The following is a 12,988-nucleotide window of genomic DNA, read 5'->3' as shown; positions in this document are numbered from 1 at the left end:
ATCACTTTAAACCAAAGCTTTTCTATTCCCTGCACACATTGCCAAAATGATTAGCACCGTTACTTCTGCCCACCTGTAAGCTAATGGGATAAAAATGACAAAGTAGATACTAGTAGAATCTGCATCTCAGTCTATCCTCAGGTAAAAGGAGGGGCGCTCAGTGTTTGCACTTAGGCAGCAGAATTTACTTCAGCTGTTACAGAACTACAGGCATTGCAGACTTAGCCTGTACACCTGCCGAGCTCCTGAACATCAGCTGGCCATAGATACGTTGACTAGCGATGCCTGAGGTTGGAAGTGTACTTTCTTCTAGTGTCTTAACATTTAGGAACTTATGATTGATTGGGAGACATATCAGGAAAGCTGTGAAGAAATGCAAATTATAGTCTGATGTCTGCTTTGTGCCATAGACACTTTGGAACATAAAAAAGAGTCTGCATTCCAGTTTACATGCAGCATTTGTCCACAAATAAGGATATCTGAGTCCTTTAATGACAGATGAGAACAGTAAAGTTTGTGATTGTACTGAAAGCACTTTTATGTTCATTAATTTTTTTAGAATTTAAATTTTAAAAGCATATGTAACTAGTGGTGATTTTAGCATTAGCATTACTTAGAGGAGAGAGATAAGTAACAAAATTACATCTTAAACTCTAGTAGATACTTAGACTCCAAAAGGCATTTGACATATTCTAATTTTTCCAAAGACTTTTCCCCCCACCTGGAATAAGAAGGGAGGACTAACGGAAACACTGAGATGAAAAGGCTTATGGGGAAAGGAAGTGGGAAAGTGGGCCAAACCTTGCAATATACCCTATTCAAGCAAAAGCACCGTGTCTAAGGGTAAGAATGCTTCTTTAAAAGCATGATTGTTTTTAATACAATGTTAATTAGTAAAAGGTTTACATTTTTTCTATTGCTGTTGGTTTTAAAATTTGCTACTCTGCATTCAGAAATATTATAAAATAGTTAATACCAAGAATACTTTTAATGTCTGACATCTCTTACATTTCACATGGTTCTTTTTATTCAAATATCATTATAAATAAAAGTAAACTTGGATAAGTTTGAGAATAAACTTTATTACAAACTATGATTATCAATTTGTAAATTTACCTTTTGGCCTAATGTACATTTTTTAATGTAGCCATTAAATTCTTTATATTTAACCTATTAGTTTCTCTCTGTAAAAAATTTTAATCTCAGTTGAATGCTGGGCAGTTTATAATAATGTACAAATAATAATGTTTTTTTCCTATCAAGATTGACTTTGCACATTTTTGGAAGTTTTTAATTTGTACACTGATGTACTGCTTTGACCAATAATTGTTGATGTGTGTATGAGCATCATGAATGTGTGCATTGAACTACTGTCTGTGTCTCTGTTTTAACTTCTTTCAACATGTGGCCATCAGTAACTGCACTGCTGTCACAGACTTACATGGACCTTATTGCTTTTACAGTGTATGCTCGTCTTGGTTCTCTCTTTGTCGAAGAACTCAGGAGTTCAACTCACTTTCTGATTTTACATGTATCTTAAAATCCATGACTAAGTTGAAAGTATGCTTGCAACTCCATGTATCAGGGGATGTTGTGTGTGGAGATGTCTGTCTGTCTGTCTGTCTGTAGGCACATTTATATATTCCAGTAATTTCTTGTTTTCATTTGTTTCTACATTTTTATGAACTTGTTTTTTATAAGGGTACTGTTTAGTTAGAATTAAATATATGTAAAAGCTTTCTGAGAGATTATTTACTATATGAATATATTTTCAGCTGGCTGATCTAAAATATTTTTAAAATTTTGTTTTTAACTATTCACAACACGTTTGTATTTCCAGAATTAGACACAAGTTTACTTAGATGTAAGTTAAAGTACTCCTGGGAGGAAGAGCATTGGTTCTCTTTTGAGAATTCTCTGAAGTGCAAATTCAGAGGAAAAAGGAGATCGTAAGCAGTAGCAAAAACACACTGCCCACTAAAATGGCCTTTGAGTCCTCACAGCTATGAAAAAACTGAGAACTAACTCGTCTTGAAAAGATGCGGAGACTTTTCTGTCTCCAGGCTCTCTTGGCAGGTCCTACTGTTGTTGACTGTTTCCTTTATCCTACCCTAAAGATGTTAACAGTTAGGTTTTTTCCTCACTGGGCAAGGTCAGACCCCATTTATGATTCTCTGCAGTTGACTATAAATTGGTCTAGAAATGTCCAAACATACATTGAATGTCTTTGTACTGTACTGTGTATGCTAAGTAACTGGCAGAAAAAGAATTGGAAATTAAATTTCCAATCTGACAATGTTATTGTACTTAAGGAAATCCTTGTTTTTAATATGCGGTACCATCTAAAATTACTTGTGTTAGGAATACAGTCCACTGTTGAAGTTGAATGTCACTAAGCTTATGTTACAAGAGCCAGTATGATTAAAACCTCCCAGAAGCCAGATACAGCATGGTATGTGCCACATTTCATGCATATTTTGACTTTGTGTTGTTCATTGAAAGTTGTGCTTGTAAAAATGTATAAAATTTCAGAGTTTTTATGTATTTGTTTTTCTTCCTGATAAATAGCTTTTTAAAAATCTAATGTGAAAGAAACCATGTTTATATTTTGTTAGTGATCAGTGACTTTGTTTATATGGAAATTTGTATATTGTTGGCACACATTTTTTTTAGATTTATCATGCATGAAGGCTGCAATAATTAGCACAATGAAAATTGCTTTTTTTTTTAACATGTTAATTCATTTGAAAGATTGTGGTGCAAAGGGTTACTCTAAGTAACCTGGGTTATGGAATATAAATGAAAGGCACTCTGAGTGTTAATAAAGCTAATATTTATTTCCACTGTGATTGGTTTGTCCAAATCTGTTCTTGGACGCAGTGTGTTCCCACTTGTCCCTTCTTTGCCTGAGTTGATCACTTTCTAGGAGACCAAGCACAGACTAACCTAGAAAGATTGCAACTAAATCTTGCCAGGGTATACATCTGTGAAGTCCTACCCACCAGGCTCTGGCATATCTTTTTCTGGACACTTTGATTACCCAAGTCAGAAATTAACAGTGATGAAGCATAGCATAAACACTGCCTTTGAAACTCACAGGTCTTGGGCATAGCTTCACAGCCAAGCAACAGAGTAGAGTCCAAGGGCTTGTTATAAGGGCTCTTCAGCACTCAGCTGAACTGCTCTTTTAAAAACAAGGTACACTTTTTAAAAATAGCATGAACAAAGCCTACTTAGTCAAAGTGTAAGGAATGGGTGTTCCCACAGTATTGGAGAAATTTAAATTGTTCTTTTTATGTTTATTTACTAAATTGATGGGGTGACATTGGTCAACATAAACATTTAGGTTTTAGGTGTGGGTTTCTATGTTACAAGATCTGTATGTTACACCGTGTGCCCACCACCCAAAATTAAATCTTCTGTTACCAAGAGATCATTTAAATTAATACTTTCATATAGAGGGCAACTTAGCAATGCAAGATAAAAGCCTCAGAATCTTTTTTATTTTCTTGCCGAGAGCCGGTCCATCCTTGCTGCTTGACACAGTCGCTGCAGAGAAGAAACGTCTGCACAGCATGTGTTTCAAGGGACCTGGCGTATATGGCATACTGTTCTTAATATGTTTGCTCTCCTTAGCGCCATGTGTTTTAACCAAGGTCACCTCTCCAAGAAAGGTGGTTTCCCCAGTTGGGGATTTTTCCCTGAGGTTAGGGAGGGGATACAACCCCTTAATTAAGTGCCAGGCGGGTAGTTAAGCTACATAATCTTTACTCCCTGAAATGGAGATAAGAAACGCCCTAACCTTTGCAATAGAAATTGACAGGATTAAAATCAACTGGTATAAATACAGATGTAACAAGACAACAAGACAGAGAACCTAGAGAGAGAACCAAGAGACAGGACTTGGCTGGAGATCCTAGACAGAACCTAGAGGCAGAACCTAGCAAGAAAACATGGCAAGAGAACATGGCAACAGATCCGGGCTAGATCCTCGCTGGAGAACCTCGCTATGCTGATGAACTGAACCCTGTCTCCGTGTCATTCCTTCTTCGCCGACTCCGTCCACACCTTTGGGGATCCCTGGACCCGTTGGGGTTGGACCCCAGCAATTTCTGACCCAGCAATTCTGTATCTATGAATTCTGTGGCAATGATTGCAATTGTGCTTAAGATATAGCTAATATATATAAAAGCCTAAGCGACTGGCTGGCCGGTAGCTATGACATGCACTGACCACCAGGGGGCAGATGCTCAACGCAGGAGCAGAAACCACAGACATGGAAACATGGAACAGACTGATGGATCTCAGAGGGAAGGGGGTAAAGGGGAGGGCGGGAAGAGATTAACCAAAGATCTTATATGCATACTAGAGGCCCAGTGCATTGATTCATGCACCAGTGGGGTCCCTCGGCCTGGCCTGCACCCTCTCACAATCTGGGACCCCTCGGGGGATGTTGGAGAGCTGGTTTTGGCCCGATCCCCGCAAGCCAGGCCAAGGGGCCCCACCAGTGCACAAGTCCATGCACTGGGCCTCTAGTATAGCTATACAAGCCCCAAATTGAGGCTATGTTCAACAGTGGGGGTTATGTAACGAAGTACCACAATCGGGCTAGTAGCTTATAACACCAGGAATTTGTCAACTGGAGGCTAGAAGTTCAAAATCAAGGTGTCGGCAGGGCCATGTTCCTGTGGAAGCGCAGGGAAATCTCTGCTCCTTCCAGCTCTCGGTGGCCCCAGGTTCTCTGTGGCTCGTGCTGACAGCTGCATTCTCTGCCTTCTGTCTTCACATGGTGTCCTCCCTCTTTGTGTCTACCCCTCTGTGTGTGTGTCCCATGTTTATAAGGACACCAGAGTCATATTGGATTAGGGCGCACCCTGATGACCTCATTTTAACTTGCTTATGTAGAAAAACCCTGTTTCCAAATAAGGTCACATTCCAAGGTACCCGAGGTTAGGACTTCAAAATCTCTCATTTGGTGGAAAGGCAAATCCATTGTAATCAGTTCTGTGGCCCCTAAAAATTCTATTCTACTCACATGCAAAATACATTCACCCCATCCCACCATATACCAGTCAATAATTCCAGCATCCACACGAAGGCCAATATTCATCTAAACAACTCAAAATCATCTAACTTATTCAAATCAATTATTGGTTAGACTTGGTGTATGGTTCATGCTGGAGCAAAAGTCCTTTTCATCTGTGAACCTATCAAACCAGACTACTCTGCTTTCAGGTGGGACAGATGGAGGGTAGACAGTTATACTTCAGAAGGGAGAAAGCAGAAGGAAAGGGCCTAGGTCCCAAGCAAGTCAAACCTAACAGGGCCAACAGACTTCATTTGATGGTAAGACTTGAGGGAAACCCTCATAGGCCCCTGGCTCTGTCCTGAGGAGCCCACTGGGTGGTGGCATTGCTCCCTCAGGACCAAGGAGGTGCCCCAAAGGCACTGGCCCACCCCCGTGCCTGTGCCTCCCAGCCTGTGACAGCAGCTGCCTGCTGGCCTTTGAACTGCCTTCCAGTCACTCTTCCCTTTCCTTAAAGTAGAACATGTTTGCACCCGAACAGCTCCACCAGTCCCTTTCCTCCCACAGATGTCCAGGTCTGGCAGCCTTCCTTCCTTCAGTCCCTTCTCTCTGGAAGCTGGCGGGGTTTCTGCTGCCATCATTGCGTGTACCCACCCGTAAACCACAAGCCTGATCTTTTTTTTTTTACTTTTTCTCTTAAATCCACTTTGTCCAAGTAATCTTTTTTTGTTTGTTTGTTTTATTGCTTAAAGTATTACAAAGAGTATTACATATGTCTCCTTTTTTCGCCCCTTGACATCCCCCCGGCTTCCCCTACTCCCCAGTGTCTTATGTCCATTGGTTATGCTTATATGTATGCATACAAGTCCTTCGGTTGATCTCTTACCCCCCTCCCTCCTGCCCCCCAACCCTCCCCGGCCTTCCCGCTGCAGTTTGACAGTCTGTTCGATGCTGCTCTGCCTCTGTATCTATTTTTGTTCATCAGTTTATAATGGTCTTTATTATCCATAAATGAGATCATGTGGTATTTTTCTTTCATTGGTTTATTTCACTTAGCATAATGCTCTCCAGTTCCATCCATGCTGTTGCAAATGGTAAGAATTCCTTCTTTTTTACAGCAGCATAGTATTCCATCGTGTAGATGTACCACAGTTTTCTAATCCATTCATCTGCTGATGGGCACTTAGGCTGTTTCCAGATCTTAGCTATGGTGAATTGTGCTGCTATGAACATAGGGACGCATAGATCCTTTCTGATTGGTGTTTCTGGTTTCTTGGGATATAGTCCTAGAAGTGGGATCACTGGGTCAAAAGGGAGTTCCATTTTTAACTTTTTGAGGAAACTCCATACTGTCTTCCACAGTGGCTGCACCAGTCTGCATTCCCACCAGCAGTGTACAAGTGTTCCTTTTTCTCCGCATCCTCTCCAGCACTTGTCGTTTGTTGATTTGTTGATGATAGCCATTCTGACAGGTGTGAGATGGTACCTCATTGTTGTTTTGATTTGCATCTCTCGGATGATTAGTGACTTTGAGCATGTTTTCATATGTCTCTTGGCTTTCTGAATGTTCTCTTTTGAAAAGTGTTTATTTAGGTCCTTTGCCCATTTTTTGATTGGATTGTTTATCTTCCTTTTGTTAAGTTGTATGAGTTCCCTATAAATGATGGAGATTAAACCCTTATCAGTGAAAACATTGGCAAATATGTTCTCCCATGCAGTGGGCTTTCTTGTTGTTTTGTTGATGGTTTCTTTTGCTGTGCAGAACCTTTTATTTTGATGTAATCCCATTTGTTTATTTTCTCTTTAGTTTCCAATGTCCTAGGAGATGTATCGGTGAAGAAATTGCTTCGGCATATGTCTGAGATTTTGTTGCCTGTGGATTCCTCTAGTATTTTATGGTTTCTCGTCTTACATTTAAGTCCTTTATCCATTTTGAGTTTATTTTTGTGTATGGTGTAAGTTGGTGGTCTAGTTTTATTTTTTTGCATGTATCTGTCCAATTTTCCCAACACCATTTATTGAAGAGACTGTCTTGACTCCATTGCATGTTCTTGCCTCCTTTGTCAAATATTAATTGAGCATATTGGTTCGGGCCGATTTCTGGGTTCTCTATTCTATTCCATTGATCTATATGTCTGTTCTTGTGCCAGTACCAGGCAGTTTTGAGAACAGTGGCTTTGTAATACAGCTTGATATCTGGTATTGAGATCCCACCTACTTTGTTCTTCTTTCTCAGGATCACTGCAGCTATTCAGGGTCTTTTTTTATTCCAGATGAATTTTTGGAGAGTTCTTTCTAGGTCTGTGAAATATGTCGTTGGTATTTTAATGGGGAGTGCATTGAATTTATAGATTGCTTTGGGTAGTATGGACATTTTAATGATGTTGATTCTACCAATCCATGAACATGGTATGTTCTTCCATCTGTTTATGTCTTTATCTCTTTTTTCAACGTCCTGTAGTTTTCTGAGTAGAGGTCTTTTACCTCTTTAGTTAAGTTTATTCCTAGGTATCTTAATTTTTTTGGATGTGATGGTAAATGGGACTACTTTTTTAGTCTCTCTTTCTGTAAGTTCATTATTGGTGTATAGAAATGCCATAGATTTCTTGGCGTTAATTTTGTATCCTGCTACATTGCTGAATTCATTTATTAAGTCTAATAGTATTTTGATGGAGTCTTTAGAGCTTTTTATGTATAATATCATGTCATCTGGGAATAAGGACAATTTTACTTCTTCATTTCCAATTCGGATGCCTTTTATTTCTTCTTATCTAATCGCAATGGCTAATACTTCCAGTACTATGTTGAACAGGAGTGGTGAGAGTGGGCATCCCTGTCTTGTTCCTGTCCTTAAGGGAAATGGTTTTAGTTTTTGCTCATTTAGTATGATGTTGGCTGTGGGTTTGTCATATATGGCTTTTATTATGTTGAGGTATGATCCTTCTATTCCAACTTTGCTGAGAGTTTTTATCAAAAATGGGTGTTGGATTTTGTCAAATGCTTTTTCTGCATCAATTGATATGACTATGTGGTTTTTATCTCTCAATTTGTTTATGTGATGTATCACGTTTATTGATTTGCGGATATTGTACCATCCTTGCATCCCTGGGATAAATCCTACTTGGTCATGGTGTATGATCTTTCTGACGTACTGCTGGATCCGATTTGCTAAGATTTTGTTGAGGATTTTGGCATCTATGTTCATGAGGGATATTGGCCTGTAATTCTCTTTCATTGTGTTGTCTTTAACTGGTTTTGGTATTAGGGTGATGCTGGCTTCATAGAATGAGCTTGCAAGTGTTCCTTCCTCTTGAATTTTTTGGAATAGTCTGAGGAGGATAGGTTTTAGTTCTTCCTTGAATGTTTGGTAAAACTCCGCTGTGAAGCCATCTGGTCCTGGGTTTTTGTTTGCTGGAAGCTTTTTGATGACTGCTTCAATTTCTTCCATAGTTATTGGCCTATTGAGATTTTTAGATTCTTCCTGATTGAGTTTTGGAAGGTTGTATTTTTCTAGGAATATGTCTATATCCTCCAGGTTGTCTAATTTGTTGGAGTAAAGTTGTTCATAGTATTTTTTTAAATATATTTTATTGATTTTTTACAGAGAGGAAAGGAGAGGGATAGAGAGTTAGAAACATCAATGATAGAGAAACATCGATCAGCTGCCTCCTGCACACCCCCCACTGGAGATGTGCCCGCAATCACGGTACATGCCCCTGACCGGAATCGAACCCGGGACCCCTCACTCCGCAGGCCGATGCTCCATCCACTGAGCCAAACTGGCCACAGCATTCATAGTATTTTTTAACAATCCTTTGTATTTCTGTGTGGTCTGTTGTTATTTCTCCTCTTTCGTTTCTGATTTTATTTGGGTCCTCTCTCTTTGCTTCTTGGTGAGCCTAGCTAGAGGTTCATCAATCTTGTTTATCCTTTCAAAGAACCAGCTCTTAGTTTTGTTGATCTTTTGTATTGTATTTTTGGTCTCTATGTCGTTTATCTCCGCTCTGATCTTTATTATCTCCTTCCTTCTGCTTACACTGGGGTTTTCTTGTTGCTCTCTTTCTAACTCTTTCAGTTGTAGGGTTAGGTAATTTATTATCATTGTGTCTTGTTTTTTGCAGTAGGCTTGTAGAGCTATGAACTTCCCTCTCAAGACTGCTTTCGTTGTGTCCCATAGGTTTTGGATTGTTGTGTTTTCATTGTCATTTGTTGCCATGATGTTTTTTATTTCTTCTTTGATCTCTCTTGTGACCCAGTCACTGTTTAATAGCGTGCCATTTAGTCTCCATGTGTTTGATTTTTTGGATTGTTTTTATTGTAGTGGATTTCTAGTTTTATGCCATTGTGATCTGAGAAGATGCTTGATATGATTTCTATCTTCTTAAATTTGAAGAGACTTTGCCTGTGACCCAATATAGGGTCTATCTTTGAAAATGACCCATGTGCACTTGAGAAGAATGTATATTCTGTGGCTTTGGGATGAAATGTTCTGAAGATGTCAATTAATTCCATCTGATCTAGTGAGTCATTTAGGATTGATGTTTCTTTGCTGATTTTTTGTTTAGAGGATTTGTCCAATGGTGAAAGTGGGGTGTTAAAGTCCCCTACTATGATTGTATTGCTGTCAATCTCTCCCTTGATCCCCTCCAGAAGTTTTCATATGTATGTGGGTGCTCCTATATTGGGTGCATATATGTTTACCAGAGTTATTTCTTCTTGTTGGATTGCTCCCTTTAGTATTATGAAGTGGCCTTCCTTATCTCTTTTTATGTCCTTCACTTTGAGATCTAATTTGTCAGATATAAGTATTGCTACCCCAGCTTTTTTTTCATTTCCATTTGCCTGAACCTTTTTCGATCCCTTCACCATCAGTCTGTGTGCGTCTTCTTTTCTGAGGTGGGTTTCCTGTAGACAGCCGATATATGGGTCATGTTTTCTTATCCACTCAGTTACCCCATGTCTTTTGATTGGGGCATTTAATCCATTTATATTTAAAGTTATTATTGATAGAAACTTGTTTGTCGTCATTTTTATTCTTTACCCCCGTGTTCCTTCTTCATATCCTATTTTTTCTTTTTACAGCAGACCCTTTAGCATTTCTTGCATTGCTGGTTTGGTGGTAATAAATTCCCATAGTCCTTTTTTGTCTGTGAAGCTCCTGATTTCACCCTCAATTTTGATTGATAGCCTTGCTGGGTATAGTATTCTTGGATTCAGACCCTTCCTTTGCATGACTTTGTATATTTCATCCCATTCCCTTCTTGCCTGATGTGTTTCTGTTGAGAAATCAGTGGCTAGTCTGATGGGGGATCCTTTGTAGGTAACTTTTTGTCTCTCTCTGGCCGCTTTTAAGATTCTTGCTTTGTCGTTGGTGTTTGCCTTGGAGTCGGTCTTTTGGGGTTCATTTTGTTTGGGACTCTGTGAGCTTCTTGGATTTGTGTGAGTTTTTTCTTCCCTATATCAGGGAAGTTTTCTGTCATTATTTTTTCAAACAGGTTTCCTATTCCTTGCTCATTTTCCTCTCCTTATGGCACATCTATTATGCAGATGTTGTTTCGTTTGGTGTTGTCCCAAAGTTCTCTTAGGCTCTCCTCTTGCTTCTTAATTTTTTTTCTAGAAGCTGCTCTGCTTGGGTATTTTTTCCTACCTTGTCTTCTAGCTCACTGATGCAGTCTTCTGCTGCTTCTAGTCTACTGTTGATGCTTTCTATTGAGTTCTTTATAGCAGTGATGTCATTTTTCATTTCTTCTTGGTTCTTCAGTTTTTCTTGGTTCTTACATATATTGTTGAATTTGTCTTCCATTCTTTTCATCCACCTTATGACCATTTCTCTGAATTCTTTCTCTGACAGGTTGCTTGCCGTCATTGCCTCCATTTCGTTTACTTCCTTTTCTGGTGATGCCTGTTTTTCTTCCATATGCAGACTGTTTCTTTGTCTCCCCATGATCTCTCTTCTCCAGGTGTTTGGTTATGTAGTTTTCTCTCTGCTGCGTTGATTTAAAGGCACAAAATACAGCCCTGACCAGTCTGGCTCAGTGGATAGAGCATCAGCCTGCCAACTGAAGGGTCCCAGGTTCGATTCTGGTCAAGGGCATGTACCTTGGTTGCGGGCACATCCCCAGTAGGGGGTGTGCAGGAGGCAGCTGATTGATGTTTTTCTCTCATGGATGTTTCTAACTCTCTATCCTTCTCCCTTCCTCTCTGTATAAAATCAATAAAATATGTATATATTTTTTAAAATACAACACAACAAGGCACAATGCAATGAACACAAATGTATTCACAATACTAATAACCCCAAATAAAGGTGACCACCAGAGAAAAGAGAATTAGGGAATAAGGAAGAAAGAAGAAGAGGAAAAGAAAAAATAGAAAGAGAAAAAAAAGAGTGCAAAAATGAAATTGGGAAAAGGGCGGGGGGGAAGTAAGAGAGAAAAGAAAGAGAATGAAATAGAAGAGGGGAAGAAACTATATGGGGAGAAAACTCCAATAGAACAGCCACTAATCCCAACAAATTCCAGCAACAGATACCTAGAGATGTTTGCAAACTACAAACAACTAATATCAAGCGAGGCGAGGGAAAACAGAAGCAAAAAATAACAGTAAAAAACAACAAAAGAAAAAGTGAAACAATCTCACAAAAAAAGCATAAAAAACCCCCAATGTAATCAACAATCAAGCAAACAACAATAAAATGACAGAGAGAGAAAAAAATTTGGATAGTGAAGAAAGAGAAGAGAGAGGGTGTATATGTACTTAGAGCAGGGGATTGGAAATTAGATATATAAGTAGGGTGAAATTTTAACAGGGGGTAAAAAGAAGGAATAGGGGAAATCTAAAGCATGAATAGGGTAAGAGAAACAGGACAACAAAAGGGGAAAAGTGAGGGAGAGAGTTTTGGCATAAAGGTAAAGTTGAGATAGAATAAAATGATCCTAAAGGAAAGATGAAAATAGAATGTAGAACACTAATCCCAAAATAAAAGAGAAAATAAAATGATACTTTAAAAAAAGGTAAAATGGTAGTAGTAATAATACTGGTTAAACATAAAAGTGTAGTAATTGAAAAGATAAAATCAGGTGATGAAAAAGAAAAGAAAATTTAGTTTCTTAAGTAAAAGGTGAAAAAAATAAAAATGTGCAGTAGTGAAGGTCCTTCATTTCCTCTACTCTTCTGTTTGGCATGCCTTAGTCCTGTCAGGTATTCAGGAGACTGTTGAAGTTCCCTTAGATACACTGTTCCTCCGTGTTGTAAACCACAGTCCTGATTTTAAAGCAGGCCGTATTTGTTTCCCAGACTGCCTTTATTTGTGTTTACAGAAGAGTCAGTTCATGGTTCAGCCCCTGGGTGGCAGTGTTTCTGGATTGACCTCCGAGGCTACAAGTCCTCTCTAGCCAGTATTTAGTTTTTGTTTTCCCTATGGGAGAGTCGGCTGCCCTAGAGCTGGTTCCTTGATCGTTACTCCCCACTCTGATTCCCAGGTTCCACAAAAACAACTTTCCCCTGCAGTCTCTATGAGTGACCCCAACTGGGCAATCCTATGTATTGGCTTTAATAATCAAAAGCAAAGATTTAAGGAGAAAAGGAGGGGAAAAAAAAAGAGCCAGGGTTCGCAATTCTCCCAAAGTCTCTTCCGCACGTCCTCTCTCCCCTGGCACAAAGCAGCCAGCACACTGGCAAAATCCGAGGCTGCCTTTTTGCAGCCAGTCCAGCTATGGGCTGATTTTTAGAGTTCGTAGATGGACCCTGGATGCTGTGGTTGCAGGGTCTCTGGATGTATACGCTTCCGATATCAGTCATTCACGATGGCGCTGTCTCCGCGGATGAGCCGGACGCTCTGGGAGAGATTTCAGCAGTAGTGGAGGCTGCCTGGTTAGGGGAGCCCGATCCGGCAGTCTCCAACAGTCCCCTGGAGTATAGCTACCGCTCACCCACAAATTTACACTCTCGGTACATCCACAC

General features: G+C 39.6%; 1 non-coding gene across 1 annotated transcript; it reads left to right on the top strand.

Moving 5' to 3' along the window:
- Nucleotides 1-3,075: 3,075 nt before the first annotated feature.
- On the top strand, nucleotides 3,076-3,206 carry LOC139015897 (small nucleolar RNA SNORA50). The gene has a single exon (XR_011472545.1). It is a non-coding gene; the product is annotated as a small nucleolar RNA SNORA50 (small nucleolar RNA).
- The last annotated feature ends 9,782 nt before the right edge of the window (nucleotides 3,207-12,988 follow it).

The sequence above is a fragment of the Myotis yumanensis genome, unplaced genomic scaffold (assembly GCF_028538775.1).
Source record: "Myotis yumanensis isolate MYYU_CA2020_CCGP unplaced genomic scaffold, mMyoYum1.0.hap1 SCAF_8, whole genome shotgun sequence".
Classification (NCBI taxonomy): domain Eukaryota; kingdom Metazoa; phylum Chordata; class Mammalia; order Chiroptera; family Vespertilionidae; genus Myotis; species Myotis yumanensis.
This window is presented reverse-complemented; position numbering and strand designations above follow the sequence as displayed.